Source organism: Pteropus medius, unplaced genomic scaffold, assembly GCF_902729225.1.
Source record: "Pteropus medius unplaced genomic scaffold, Ma_sr-lr_union100, whole genome shotgun sequence".
NCBI lineage: Eukaryota > Metazoa > Chordata > Mammalia > Chiroptera > Pteropodidae > Pteropus > Pteropus medius.
In genome coordinates, this window is record NW_024349803.1 from 16390599 (window position 1) to 16403937 (window position 13339).

General features: G+C 48.5%; 1 protein-coding gene across 3 annotated transcripts in view; it reads left to right on the plus strand.

The window, feature by feature from the left end:
• Positions 1–13339, plus strand: part of GASK1A (golgi associated kinase 1A) — a 43767-nt gene that overhangs the window by 14570 nt on the left and 15858 nt on the right. The window contains exon 2 of one of the 3 annotated variants that reach the window (XM_039837448.1): positions 10873–11029. The exons of the other annotated variants lie outside the window; for them this stretch is intronic. The gene's annotated coding sequence lies outside the window, so the exon portion shown is untranslated. The remainder of the gene's footprint in view (positions 1–10872; positions 11030–13339) is intronic. 3 annotated transcript variants of the gene reach the window in all.

Genomic DNA, 13339 nt, shown 5'->3' on the forward strand with positions numbered 1-13339 from the left:
AGCTTGCCCAAGGTCACACAGCGAGTAGGTGGTTTTCAAATCGCCAGGATTTGAACCCAGACAGTCTGACTCCAGAGCCTGTTTGCTGTGCTTCTTTGACCACTTCGGAAGTCTTTTAAGTCATCCTGGTCACCACCTTGTCATTTGCCCGTGTGGGAGGACACTGTGAGCACAGACTCTGCAGAAGGAACAGTTGGAAGAACTCCAGTTTTAAGGGGTCTCCTCCCACGAGTTGGTTGATGAAGGACGAGGTATTGTGGAATATTCTGGGGACCTCAACTCCAGAACCACAGAGGCCGAAGGAGAAAAGGTAGGCTGGGCATGGGGAGGGAGCAGGGCCAGCGGGGTGGACATGCTCCGAACCAGGCCTTGGGAGAGAGGTAATGACTGGTGCAAGGCGTCCAGGGACTTGACCCCCAGCCAGCTCCTCAGCAAGTTTGTCCTTCATTGGAGTTCATTCTTAGTGGATAATAATAATGGCAGCTACCATCTTTCAAACAGTCGCTGCATCCCTGAGACTTCCTTATGAGTTTTATACACATTCACTCATTAGACACTCATTAGACATCTTTCTACCATCACAGAAACAAGTGAAGAACAGGACACCTGCCCGGGGCGTCCTCCCCCAGTGTGAGTCTGAGGTCTCTGCCCTTCGCCTTCTGGTGTGATGGGCACAGCACTGTGAGGGGGGGCCCCCTTTCCGATTGTTCTTTCTCAATGATTCACACCCCCTCTCCCATGACCAGGAGCTTGCCAGTGAGACTCCCCGTTCTGTCACCTCTCTGGTGATGCTTGGTTCTGACTCGGTGTCTGACTCGGCTCGGCCCTCGATGCTAAAGAGAGAGACGAAGGGGCTGTTGATGACGCCCAGATTGGAGCAGGGGACTCTCCAGTCAGTGTCAACTTTCTTCGGATGCACAGGGTGGGAAAACCTCGTTAGTGTCTTATCAGGTCCTAACTGTCACATGATGTCATTTAACCCCTCGGCCCTCACACTTTCTTTTACCAATGTGCTTGGGAATATGTTTGGCCTTGTGACCCAAAGCGTGTGTGTGTGCACACGTGTGTGTGCGCGTAACTGAAGTAAAAGTTGCATGAAATGATACTAAATCCTTATGAGGTACGATGACTCATGTTTTCTTACGCTCTTCTCTTCCGATGGTGATGCAGACACGACTAACGGGTTTCAGTCTGCAGGGCAACGATCCGATTGAACTCCCCTCATTGTAATAGCACCATCCCCCTTCTTGACTTCGATTCGGGTTCCCAGGAATGAAGCCCGTTTGGCAGGCAATGTGTCTGCTGTTGCATTCGTGGATCACCACACCTCCTCCTAACCTGTACTCCACGTTGTGGACCGAGCTGGGGCACACCGGTGCTTCTGCACTTGCCCCGTAAAGATAGAGCCAGGTCGGAAGGAGCTCTGCCATGGTGGTGGGCCTGGCCATGGCCCTGGGCACTGCTCTGGGGGAGGCCATCCTCCAGGAGGCCATCCTCCAGGAAGTCATCCTCCAGGAAGTCATCCTCCAGGAAGTCATCCTCCAGGAAGTCATCCTCCAGGAAGCCATCCCTCACCCAGCCAACCCCAGGATGGAGGTGCTCAGGGCCTCTGTGTGGGACCAGCTGTCAGCCCTGAGGCCACCTCCCTGCTCTTCCTCCTGGGGTGGGGTGCAGGGGAGGAGGCTGTCCATTGGCTGGCTCCCCCGACTGCCCTCCCTGACATAGACACACAGATGCCCACGAGGACGTGCCCGACCTGGCCCTTTCTGGACCCTTTGCTGCCCAGGGGCTCCTGCAGTGGGAAGACATTGCAAAGGAGGCCAGATGGACACTCCCTGTAGCAGCCGGGCTGGGGGTTGTATTCTTTTCCTCTTGCTGTCACAAATTACCACAAACTTGGTGACTTAAAACAACACGAATTTGATTTCTTACGGTACTGGTCAAGTCCGGAATCAGTGTCACTGGGCTGGTTCCACCTGGAGCCTCTGGGGAGAATCCATTTCCTTGCCTGTCCATTTTTTGGTAGCCAAACCCCAGGGTGTGTGGCCCTTTCCTTCATCTTCAAATAGCATCACTTCGGTCGCTGCTGCTCTCATCGGATTGCCTTCCCCCTTCCGTATTCAGATCTCCCTCTGCCTCTTTCTTATAAAGACACTTGTCATTATAGTTGGGGCCCACTCAAGTAATCCAGGATAATCTCCTCAGCTCAAGATCCTTAATTTAATCACACCCTGCAAAGTCTCTTTTTTTTTTTTTTGCATAAAGTAAGCTTTGCAGGTCCTAGGGATCAGGACCTGGATGTCACTGGGAGCCGTTATTCAGTTTACCAGGGGTCATTTGGCCTCGGCTTTGAGGGCCAGGAGTCGCTCCCTCTTCATCGGCTGGCCTCGTCCTGTGAGGAGGTCAGGCTCGGGCTGTCAGCTCCTAGGGGTCAAGTGAGACCAATGCGACCTTCAGATGCTTTCCCACTCCCATCTCCCAAAACGAGGCAAATCACGAGTTCTTAGGTATTTAACCAATAACCTGTGTTCTACCACTTGCAGAGTTAGGTTTATAGCTCTCCAGTCGGTTTCCTCTCTGGATTTTAGGAAACACAAAGAATCTCAGAAGTAGAAGGAACTTAGAGATGGTGTAAACCAGGGGTCTCAAACAGGTGGCCCGTGGGCCGAATCAACCAGATTTCCCAGGCGTGGCCCTTGATACTAAAGAGAGAGATGAAGGAATCTGGGAAATCTCTCAAGACAGCAGCCCTGCCTCCAAATCCATGTATTTGCATGTAATCCTGGTCAGAAGTCGGATGTTACCTTGGTCTAACTCTTTGTAACATTCCCTGTAACATACCCAGGTTAAGACGAAGCTGAGCTTCTCAGGAACTCAAACAGGAAAAGCACTTTAGTACTTGTAAATGCCATTCTCCTTACAGTCATTGTTTTCGAGTGCTCTGCCCAGGAGACGAACTGTGTAACCATCCGTCAGGTGGCTGAGCTATGGGCGATTTAGTAATAGTTGTATTTGGGGACGGGCTGGGGCATGGAGGCCACCGAAGACTAATTTCTCCTACTTGCTAGTTTTGCCCTTTAAAGTCTTGCCCTGGACCCATTTCCTGAACTAAAATGTATGTGTCTTTGCAGACAGGGAAGATCTTGTTCTTTTGGACCCCCGTGGCACCACTGTGCACTGGTGAGGTACCTAGGAAATGCTTGTCACGAGAGGGAGAGGACACTCGGCCCATGTTCTCCTGCCAAGAGGGCTCTGCTCTCTCCTGGGCTCTACTTCTCCTTTCCACCTCTGCCCTCCCCTGTCCAGCAGATAAACCATTCCAGATGCCCCAGTGTTGGGGACGCCCAGCACCAGATCGTCACCTTGGCGGAACTCTGTGTAACCAGGGCGCTGGCACTGGGGACTAGTCCAAAAAGCCCACCCTCGGTCATGTGCTGGTCAAAGCTCCACTCATGGCCCAGAGGAGAGGAATGTAACCCTTCCAGCGCCTTTTCTGGGTGGACCTTGGTGATGCACAGTCCGGGATAAGGGCCCATTCCTTCTAACGCTGGATATGACTTAACGCAAACAGCATGTGGTCACTTCCAGCCTGGAATGGGTTTGGTCCAGCCAGAGCAGGGCAGGCAGCCGGAACAGAGGGAACGGAGCCAGGGGTTATGAAATACTGGTCTGTGCTCAGTTCGCTCGCACAGCCCCTTACTCAGGATGTGGACGGGGACGCCGTGCTTGCTTATTTTTTTGTGGACACAAAGCTGAGACGGGGCAAACGCTGGCTGACTTTATCCTTTTCAAAAGAGAACTGAGATTCAAGGAAGGCGACTGGCTACAGCTGCTAATTTACAGGAATGCCTAGTTTTGCCAGGAGCCTCAGTGAGAAATTAGAGGGGAGGAAGGTAAGGGTGAAGGTGTGGACAGGTAGTTAGACCCTGGCATTGGGGGGCTCTCGGGCAACGATGCTTTTTCTTTTTGTGTGGCCAAGGAGAAGGCAGTCAAGTTTGCTCTGGGGAAAGAATTTCCGAGGGATGGGGAGGCTTCCTGCCAGTTGGATCCTTGGCTGGCTTCTTTCTACCGCAGGCTCCAGGGACGTGGCCTGCTGCCTCTTTTCTCAGGCACCCTCTCTCTTACCTGAAGCCGTGTCTTCTCGCTTTCTCTGCACATGAAGCCGCTCCCCGATCTCTTTTTGTGCAGTCACACACACCCTCCTTTCCTCTCCTGATCCTTCTTATTACTAGAAACGACACAACATAGAAACTTTGTTGCTTAGTCACCTGGTGTTGATCGTCACTGGCCTCCTTCCGAATGGAGCTGGGGAAGGTCTGTGTTCACGTCTCCTCTCCTGGAACCCCTCGTTAGATGGTCTGGTGTGTTTCTCAAGACGATGGTCTCCGAGGCTGAGTGTGCTCCTGGAATTTTCCAGCTCTATGGTTTTATTTTGTTGAGACAAAAGACTCAGCATCTGTTCTAAGGTGGGAGGAAAAATGGGTGATGCATCGATTTCTTCCTTAAGAGATTTTCATGAGTAATTTTGATCTACACTTAATTTTTTTTTTTTTTTTTTGCCTAATTTGCTCTATTAGAATCTAACTTTCCCATAAGTTGGAGTTCCACTGTGCTGCAGTTTTCATGCTTGCCTTCGTTTTGTGTTTATAGTTGCACTGGTTCAAGAGATCTGGTGCTGTTTATCCTTTACTATAGCATTTCTCAAACACTCTGTGGATTTCTGGGGTTCCAGGGACCTATGCCCCAGTTAGAGCTGTACTGTTCAATGCAGTAGCCTCCAGCCACATACTGAAAGGCAGCTTATTCTGAACTGAGATGTGCCGTATGTGTGAAATCCACACTTGATTTCAGAGGCTTAGGACCAACAACGTAAAATACCTTATTGATAATTTTTATATTGCTTCCATGTTGAAATGATAACATTTTGGATACATTTGACTAAATAAAAATATTAAAATCAATTTCACCTGGTTCCCCCGCCGCCCCGTTTTCAAATGTGACTAGTAGAAAATTTAAAATTTCACGTGAGGTTAGCATTATCGTTTTGCTAGGCAGTGCCGAGTTGGGTAAACACTGGCTCACAGCAGACCCTGTTTCTTCATTTCTTTTATTCTTATGCTCGAAGTTCCCACATTTCTTGTTTTCTAACCCTCTTCTCTGATGTTCATCTCTGAACATCGGGGAACCACAGGTGTTCATTAGACCCCGGTCTTCTTCTTCAAATGCACCTGGACTCCATTCGAGTCATGTATTTCTGAGAAGAGTCTCTAGATGATCGATCTCAATCTTAGTGACTCTACTGATCTATACAAGAAAACACTTACTTTGTCTCATAACCCCGTCAAGTTATCTTTAGTACACCGCGAGTAAGTGTGCATTTCAAAAAAAAATAATAGATGAGCACAATCAAACTCAGATCACTCGCTGCCAGAGTCATCTGGTGTGTGAAGAAGGCAGATCGCTTCCAGGTCGGAGGTCTCGCCACCTCAGGGGGCATACTAGACGATCGATGCTCTGGGTTACGGTGTGAAAACACGGAAGCTTCTGTTTACATTTACTTTACCCAGTCCTTTTATGATTTTTTACTTCCTGGTCATGTTTTATAATGAACATATTCATCATGTAGCACTACCTACTCATGATTTGTAAATACTGGGGAAAATAGTTTGTAAATATTGGAGGGATGTGCTCAGCATTTTTACCAACAAGGATAGGTCATCAAAAGGTTTTGAGACCACTGGTTCGAAGGAGGTGATTTCCCCCCTAGTGTTAATTGAACCCCACCACTGTGTCAGCTACTCTTTTGACTCTATGTACTTCATTCATTCATTCATTCATTCATACCTCTATTGAGGATCTACTAGGAAGTTGCTTTGGTGACATTTGGTGGCAGTTGCCTCGGATTCCGAATCAGTTGTTTTTCTGCCCACCTCATGGCCGGAAGAAGTTTTGTCAGGCTTCAGGCATTTGGAGGTGCAGGAATGAGTGATGGGGGCCTCTTTTCTTGGGTTTTCCAAGGTGGCCTTTTTGTACTTAGCCTTCACTGAGGAGAGATGTCTGGGTCAGGCTGTGGGGAAAAAAGTTAGATGATTTCAGGTGAGAGCTTTTCAGCTGGCCAAGGAGAGTCCTCTGCTCAGTGTGAAGGCTAATTTCTCTTCACTTAGCAATTGAGACTCTGGATATGTCACACATGCTCTTTGCCTACAGTTCCCCCAGGTGTCTGGGTTAACCTGTCAGATGTTTTATTAATTAAGATACAAAACATAAACTGGCTAAAGAGAGATCATCACACAAGAGCCTACCCCCAGCTGCTCTTTTTTCGAGAGAAGATAATTCATTGGGTAACCTAACCACAGCTTCCCTGGGTTTCTTTCCCCTCGTCTGTAAAAACTGAGAGTGGAAAACTTGAGCAATACTTCTCAAACCCTGTTTTCAGTTTTGATCATTACTTGTGAACTTTCGTCTATGGAAGATGAGGATTTGAGTCTCTCCCCACCTCTACCACACACATTCCATTCTCCTCCATCCACCTTCCCAGCATAATAAGGTAATAATTTTGGTTAGGTTAGTGTTTACGTAATTACGACGGCATAAAAGCTATTCACAGATGCATTAGTTTCATATTGCTGCTGTAACAAATAGTCCCAAACTGGATGGCTCAAAACAACATGAATATATTCCTATGCAGCTACAGAGCTAGCATCAAGGTTCCTCCTCGGCGGATCCAGGGGAGAATCCATTGCTTTGCCTTTTCTATTTTTTAGAGGCCACCTATGTTCCTTGGCTTGTGGCCTCTCCTCCATCTTCAAAGCCAGAGGCATAGTATCTTCTGACTCTGCCTCCCCTGCTTCAGTCAATACATGGCCTTTTTCTTCTCTAGTCAAATCTCTCTCCACCTTCCTCTTATATAAATATACTTGTGATTACGTTGAACCCATCTGAATAATCCAGGATAATCTCTCCATCTCAAGACCCTTAATTTAATCACCCATTCAACATCCCTTTTCCTATGTCCAGTAATTTAGTCACGGGTTCTGGGATTAGGACACGGACCCTGGGGGTGTCATTTCAGCCTACCACAGTGGCTGAGCAGTGTGCTACCTTACGATCATTTTCCCTGTCCTGTGTGACTTTGTTTTTCTGTAGTTAGTAATCGCCTTTTTTGTTTGCTTAGTTTTTCTCCTTATTTATCACCAAATCAATTTCCTTGTAATTGATTCAAGCACATGTCAATTTCACCACCTTAGGAACCCTCCCAGTGGACCCGTTCAACTGGCAGCTGTTCCTTAGGGTCTCCTGTCACCAACATGCAGAGTCCTGCTGCCTCTTTTGGGGTTGGATCTCTCTTTTCTACATCCCACACGCTCTTCTCTGTTTACACCTTGGATCTGGGGGAGCAGTTCATCCAACAGCTTGCTGGAACTGATGCGTGAGGAATAGTCCATTTTGAAACATTATGTGAAATGCTTGAAACTGCCTTTATTTTCCCCTTCATACTGGGTCAGATGTTCGGCTGCGCATAGAATCCTAAGCCAGAAATCATTTTCTGTCAGATTTTGAAAGATTCGCTCAGTTGTGCTCTAACCTACCAGTGTGGCAGTCAAGATGTCCAAAGCCACTCTGATTGTTGGTGACTTTGTATAAAAGCTGTTTTTTTTTTCTTCTTTTTTCTCTGGAAATCGTAGGCTATTTTGCCCAGTGTTCTGAATTCTCACAGTGATGTGTCTTGCTTTCTCTTTGCCTGGCTTCCTGAGAGCTGAGTCTGGGGCAGAAGGCCATCTCTAAGTGTGACGTTTTTCTCTTTATTGTTTTCGTAGCTTGCATCTTCTGGGGCTCTTCTCCCCGTTTCTTTTCTTCCCCTGGACTAAGAACGATCACTTTCTAAGATGTCTTCATTTGGTCTTCATTTCTGTCCCAAGCACTAGCTATTGCCAATTGTTCAACAAGGAAGTCGCCATCACATCTCAAGCTTACTGCATCCCTGAAGTTATGCTGTGGATGCAAAGCAGCAGAACCTGGGGAGGTAGCCAGGGACTCATTTGCTTAGCAGGTCAAGGAAATGCAAATCTGAGCCTCAGGAGAACTTTAGGTGGTACCTTCAGCTCCTTCTCTCTGCCATAAATCTCCAAGGCCAAATATCCTTAGTGCCTTTACCTGTTCAAAATGCTTTTCTTCAAAAGTGCCTAGGACAGTGTTTGCTTGGGCCGATTAAGGAAAGGTGAGGAGGAGGTGAAGAAAGATTTTCATTTTCAAGGACTTCTCTCTGTCCTTAAGAAACTGCTGTGTGGACCATGTTGACAAGGCTGGGCTGGCTCCTTGGGCTTAGCACCCCCTGGATGGCTGCAAATCAAGACTGCGAAGCCAGCGGACATTATTGGAGGAGGTAGCAGAGGGGCCGCCAAATCCCAGGCTCCTTCCCCCTGTTTGGTCCCCAAGGTTCTCGAGTCTTCCTTCGTCAGTCTGTGGTCGAGTGAGGAGTACCTGGGCTCTAGGAAACGTTCACATCCTGCCTGCCACTGACCCTGCTGTGTGACCTTGGGCAAGGCACGTCTCTCAACCTTAATTTCTATGATTGTAAAATCGCCACCGTCGTACACACCTTGTGGGGTTTGGAGAGTGCCTGGTACACGGTATATGCTTCCTAAGTGGCTGTGGTTAAAAGGATCTGCTGTTTTCACCTCTCAGGTCAGATATGCTCCCGGCTATGGTCTTGAGAACTCTAGGAGCCGGAAGGAACTTGAGCCTCTTCCAGTTCTGGAAGGAGCAGGAGGCACAGGACCTGCCTGGTTTCGAGATCAAGCCCGAGACCTAATCTGAGGATAGCGGATTATTAAAACCCTGCTTCTGATATTACCTCTCAAGATTTGAGTGGGACAAATGAAGGCATTTTCTCATCGATATTCTATTTAGTAAAGTAAGACACGAGACACAATAGAGTTATATTCATTTTGGAAGAAAAATGAATGTAGCCTGAAAACATTTTTATTTCCTCTCAGTTGGCCCCACTGCAAACAGGCTGCCACCTACTTTAATCTCACTCAGGCCTCATTTTACAGATGACCTGACCAGTCCCAAAGAGGTGAACCTCCTTTGAGAGCAGGGCCCGCCCCTGAGACCCAGTGCAGGCTTTTGGAACCAGGGCTGGAGCAGGGGCTTTTCCCGGGGTGGCACAGTGATTAGGTCCGCGGCTCGGGAACCAGACTACCTGGGTTCATGTCCCGGTGCTGTCTTTGCTAGCTCTGGGCCCTGGGGTCACCCTGACTCTCTATGTCTCATAAGACTGGGTCGCAGATTAAATGAGTTAATGGAAGTGGTGTAAGCTGTCCCAGGCACGTAGTGAATAAATGTTTGTTATCATTTCTTTTTTTTTTCTTTTTTCTTGGAAATTGGCCAGGCTAGAAATTACAGGGGCATACGTTTTTTCTTGTCTCGAAGTTCCTGATGTGGAAGGAAAATCATAGCCCTCCAATGATGCTGAGTGAGCGGGCCTGGCCAGGTGGTGGCTTAGGAGACAGGCAGCCTGGGGTTCTGCTCACAGTGGAACAGACAGTTCCGGCCTCCCAGGACCCAGAAGATCTGACTGGGAGAGGGACACTGTGTGCCTGGAGGTTCTGATGGGCTGTGTCTTTGTCCTCAGAGGCCTGTGCCAGCCCAGCTCCCAGTGCCTGGGGCCTGACTCTGGGTTCATCCAAGGGAAGCAGGTTTGACCAAGTCTAACCTGCAACGTTACTCATAGGACTGGCATGTGGTTTTAATCCAGCCCTCTGACAATATGCTCATGTATTCCCTCTTATCTTGGCCATGGTTTTGTTATGAAAAGCATTTAATTGATTTTTTAAAAAAATGGAACAAAAACATTCCAAATTCATTCCAAAATCTCTGTCACTCTCACTCAGAGTCTGAGTAGTGATGAATCAGTGACCAGCCGGTGGGAGCTGTTTAGAAGAGGGCAGAGGTGGGGTGGGGGACAGCACAGAAGGGTCTGTCACCCCTTTAGTCATGACTCCAGAACCAAAGCCAAACTCAGTTTTTATTACACGCACACACGCGTGCATGCACGTGCGCATGTGCACACGCACACATCATCATCATCATCATCACGTGGCTTCCCTCTGCTCCTTCTCCCACCCAAGAAACTCCCACCCAGCAGCACTTTGCAGGTGCTTTGTGATTCTGTCTCTTGACGGGGAAAGGAACATGCGGTCTCCGTTTCCTCTCCACCTTCCATGCCCAACATTTTGTCCCATCACCCATGGCTGTTGAGTGGAGGACCAGGTTTTTGTCATCTTTCTTTGACATCTGGGAGTGAGGAAAAGATGGCTTTGCCTCTGTCCCTGCCATTGGTTCCTCTACAGCAGCCAGTGGGGACGACAGTGTTAATCATGATGGCAGGTGGCAGGGTTCGGAGCGGGGCATTCTGGGAGGCGGTCCAGGGAAGGGAGAGCTAGTGCCCAAAAGTGAGTCAGAACCCTGACTGGATGTTCCCAAAGTAGAAGAGCGTTCCTTTCCCTGTGACCCTTGAGAAATGAGGAAAAGTCTCCCGCTGGCTGTTACAGCACAAACTCCAGTCGAGCCCTTCCTGCAAGTGTCCTCGTTGCTCCGACGGTCTCTGTGCAAAGGCGGCCAGCGTTTGTTGGAATTTTTTTTTTTTTTAAAGTCCTTCTCAAAAGACTTCTCTGGTTCCCATTTGACAGAAGGCTCCCCATGCCAAATGGCCACCTTATGGCAGAAACTGGTTTACAGAAGATATCTGTGGCCACGTACTACCCTCATCATCATCGCAGCCTGAGCCCCATCTGTAGGGACAGCACTAATCCTTATTAGTTAAGGGGAAGAGGCTACATTTCATTACTAAACGCATTTTTTTTTCAGGTGTGCGACATTATAATTTGATATTTTTGTACACCACTTAGTCTTCACCACTGTAAATCTAGTTCCCATCCATCACCGTACAATTAAACTTCTGTATTGTCATCTGACCAAGGGTGCACATTGAGCCCGACAGAAATCACAAAAGGGTCTGCGTTAGGTGGGTTTCGCTGTGATAATGCTGCGTAACAAACAACCTCACAGCCTCAGTGGCTCACAGTAACATTCACCTTTATCTTGGTTGCAGGGCCGTGGCTAGGCTGGACCCAGCAGTGTGGTTGGGTTGGCTCCAGGCTGGGGGTTGGGTTCAGGTCTGCTCCAGGTGCCTCCCCTGGCGTGTGCTCCTCTCATGGTGGAGGGCAAGTTTGCCAGGAGGCGAGTCAAACCACGCAGCACATTTAAAGCCTCCATTGGACGTGGCATACATTCCATCTACTCACATTCTACCGGCAACAGCCAGTCTATTGCCAAGGTCAAGGACAGTGGGCGGGGAAGTGTGCTCCATCTTTAGTGAAACCGTGGTAAGGTGGGGAGGAAGGAAGAATTGTGGACAAATAATACCACCAATGGCACTGTCCTTTTTAAACAATGACTTCATGCTTAAGAGCTGCCTTCCACCCTATGTGGAGGTATTGACTGGGAATGGGGTGGTGGCTCCTGTCCCCAGCCCAGCCCCCCAGCTTTTCCGTGGACTTGGCTCCTTACTGCTCTCCTGGCTGCCCTTCCCACACTCGCTGGGGAACCCGAACCCCACTCTCGTCAGAACCTCAGTCTTTCCCTTTCAGCCCCTCCACATGTTTCCCTCCCGGCTCCCCCCCGTTCTCTCCTCTCCTTCCCGTGCGCCTTCAAGCCAGGCGATTCCTTCCTGTTCTACCCTGGATGTCTTTGGATGGCGCCTGTGCAGGACGAGACCTTTCTCGCGGCCAAGGTGGCCGCCTCTTGGCTTACACTTGTGGTTTTATGATGGAAGAGTTTCTCTTTTTTCCCCTGCCTCATGTTTTTTTACTCTGACATTACAATGTGCCAAAACTCTGGAAGGGAGTTGGGTGTTTTTCACACCCCAGAAAGGTAGAGATGGGTTCAGAAAGCGGAGGCAGAAAAACCCTGATCCCAGCACTCATTTAAATGTACCAAGCCGGGTAATTGGCCCTTTACTATTTCGCTGCATATATTTCCCATGCCAGTCCTGGGAGGGAGGAATTATCCTAGTCTCCCCTGTTTTGTAACTGAGGAAAAGGGACAGAGAGGTTGTGTAACCGGCCGATGGTAACACAGCTCAGAAGGGCAAAAGCTGGTCTAGAACTCAGCTGTGTCTTCTCCCCAGCCCATGCCATTTGCTTTTCAGCTTTTTTTTTTTTTCTGCCCGTCTTCCTTCCTTTGCGGCTGTGGGTAGACGTGGTTGCTGGGCCGGGGGCATCTTGTCTGAGGGATTAAGGGCATCTCAGTGAAAGGGCGGGAGGTAGAGATATGGGGAGGAAGGAGAAATAGAGCCGCCGTAGAACCAGACGGTGAGGGGCACGCTGTTCCGTCATCGCGGGGCAGAAAAGACCGTGTGGATATCTCGGATGGGGAGGCGGGGGCGGGTCCAGCTGGCGAGCGTGCAGCCGCGGGGTCAGCCGGGTTCCACCAGCAAACTTTCTAGTATGTTATGCGTCATTCCCATTACTCCTTTCTCTAACGTATTCTTCATTATTCAACTATTTCTCCTCAGAGGATGTTTTTTTTTCCAGTTCTATCAAAGCTGCTTTTCTTTCCCCAAAGCTTTACTTGGGTGGCCGGCCCTGCAGGGACATCTGCTCATGGTCATTTTGAACCTTTCTCTCTGCACGACTGCACAATTGCCAACTTTCCCCAGGTCGACGGAAGCCAAGTCAGGCCGAGAGAGGGATCAAAACGTTCTGTCTTCTTGAGACATCTTAAAAAGATGATTTCGTTTTCCCTTGTGATATCCAAAAGTTTGAGAACACAGATTATGAATCCAACTTGAAAACACATTTTTCTTTTTAGAAAGGGGGAAAAAAAACCCAAACAGACTCTTGTCCATGGCCATTTCTCCCTTTAGCTTTAATAGATATATTAGCATTCTTGCCAGCTGTATGAGCCTGAGCGAATCTTAATACTCTCAGCCTTTTGGTTTCTCATCTGTGAAACAGGAATAATATGATTCCCATTTCCGGATGTTCTTGTGAAGATTAAAGGCGATACTAACTGATAGACAATGAAAAGTTAACATCAGTAAGAAGGGGTGGGACCCAACGACTTCCTCTTTGGGGGGTCTCCTCTGTAGAAATCCTCACAATTTCGCCCAGAGATGCATGTCCTGGATGTTCAATGCAGCATTGTTTGCCGTAATAAAAATTGGAAATGATCTAAATACCTTTCCGGTAGAGGAATGGGTAAAGAAATTATGGCACATTCTCACTGTGAACTGTTAGGCAGCACTTAACTAACCTTATACTGAAGAAGACAG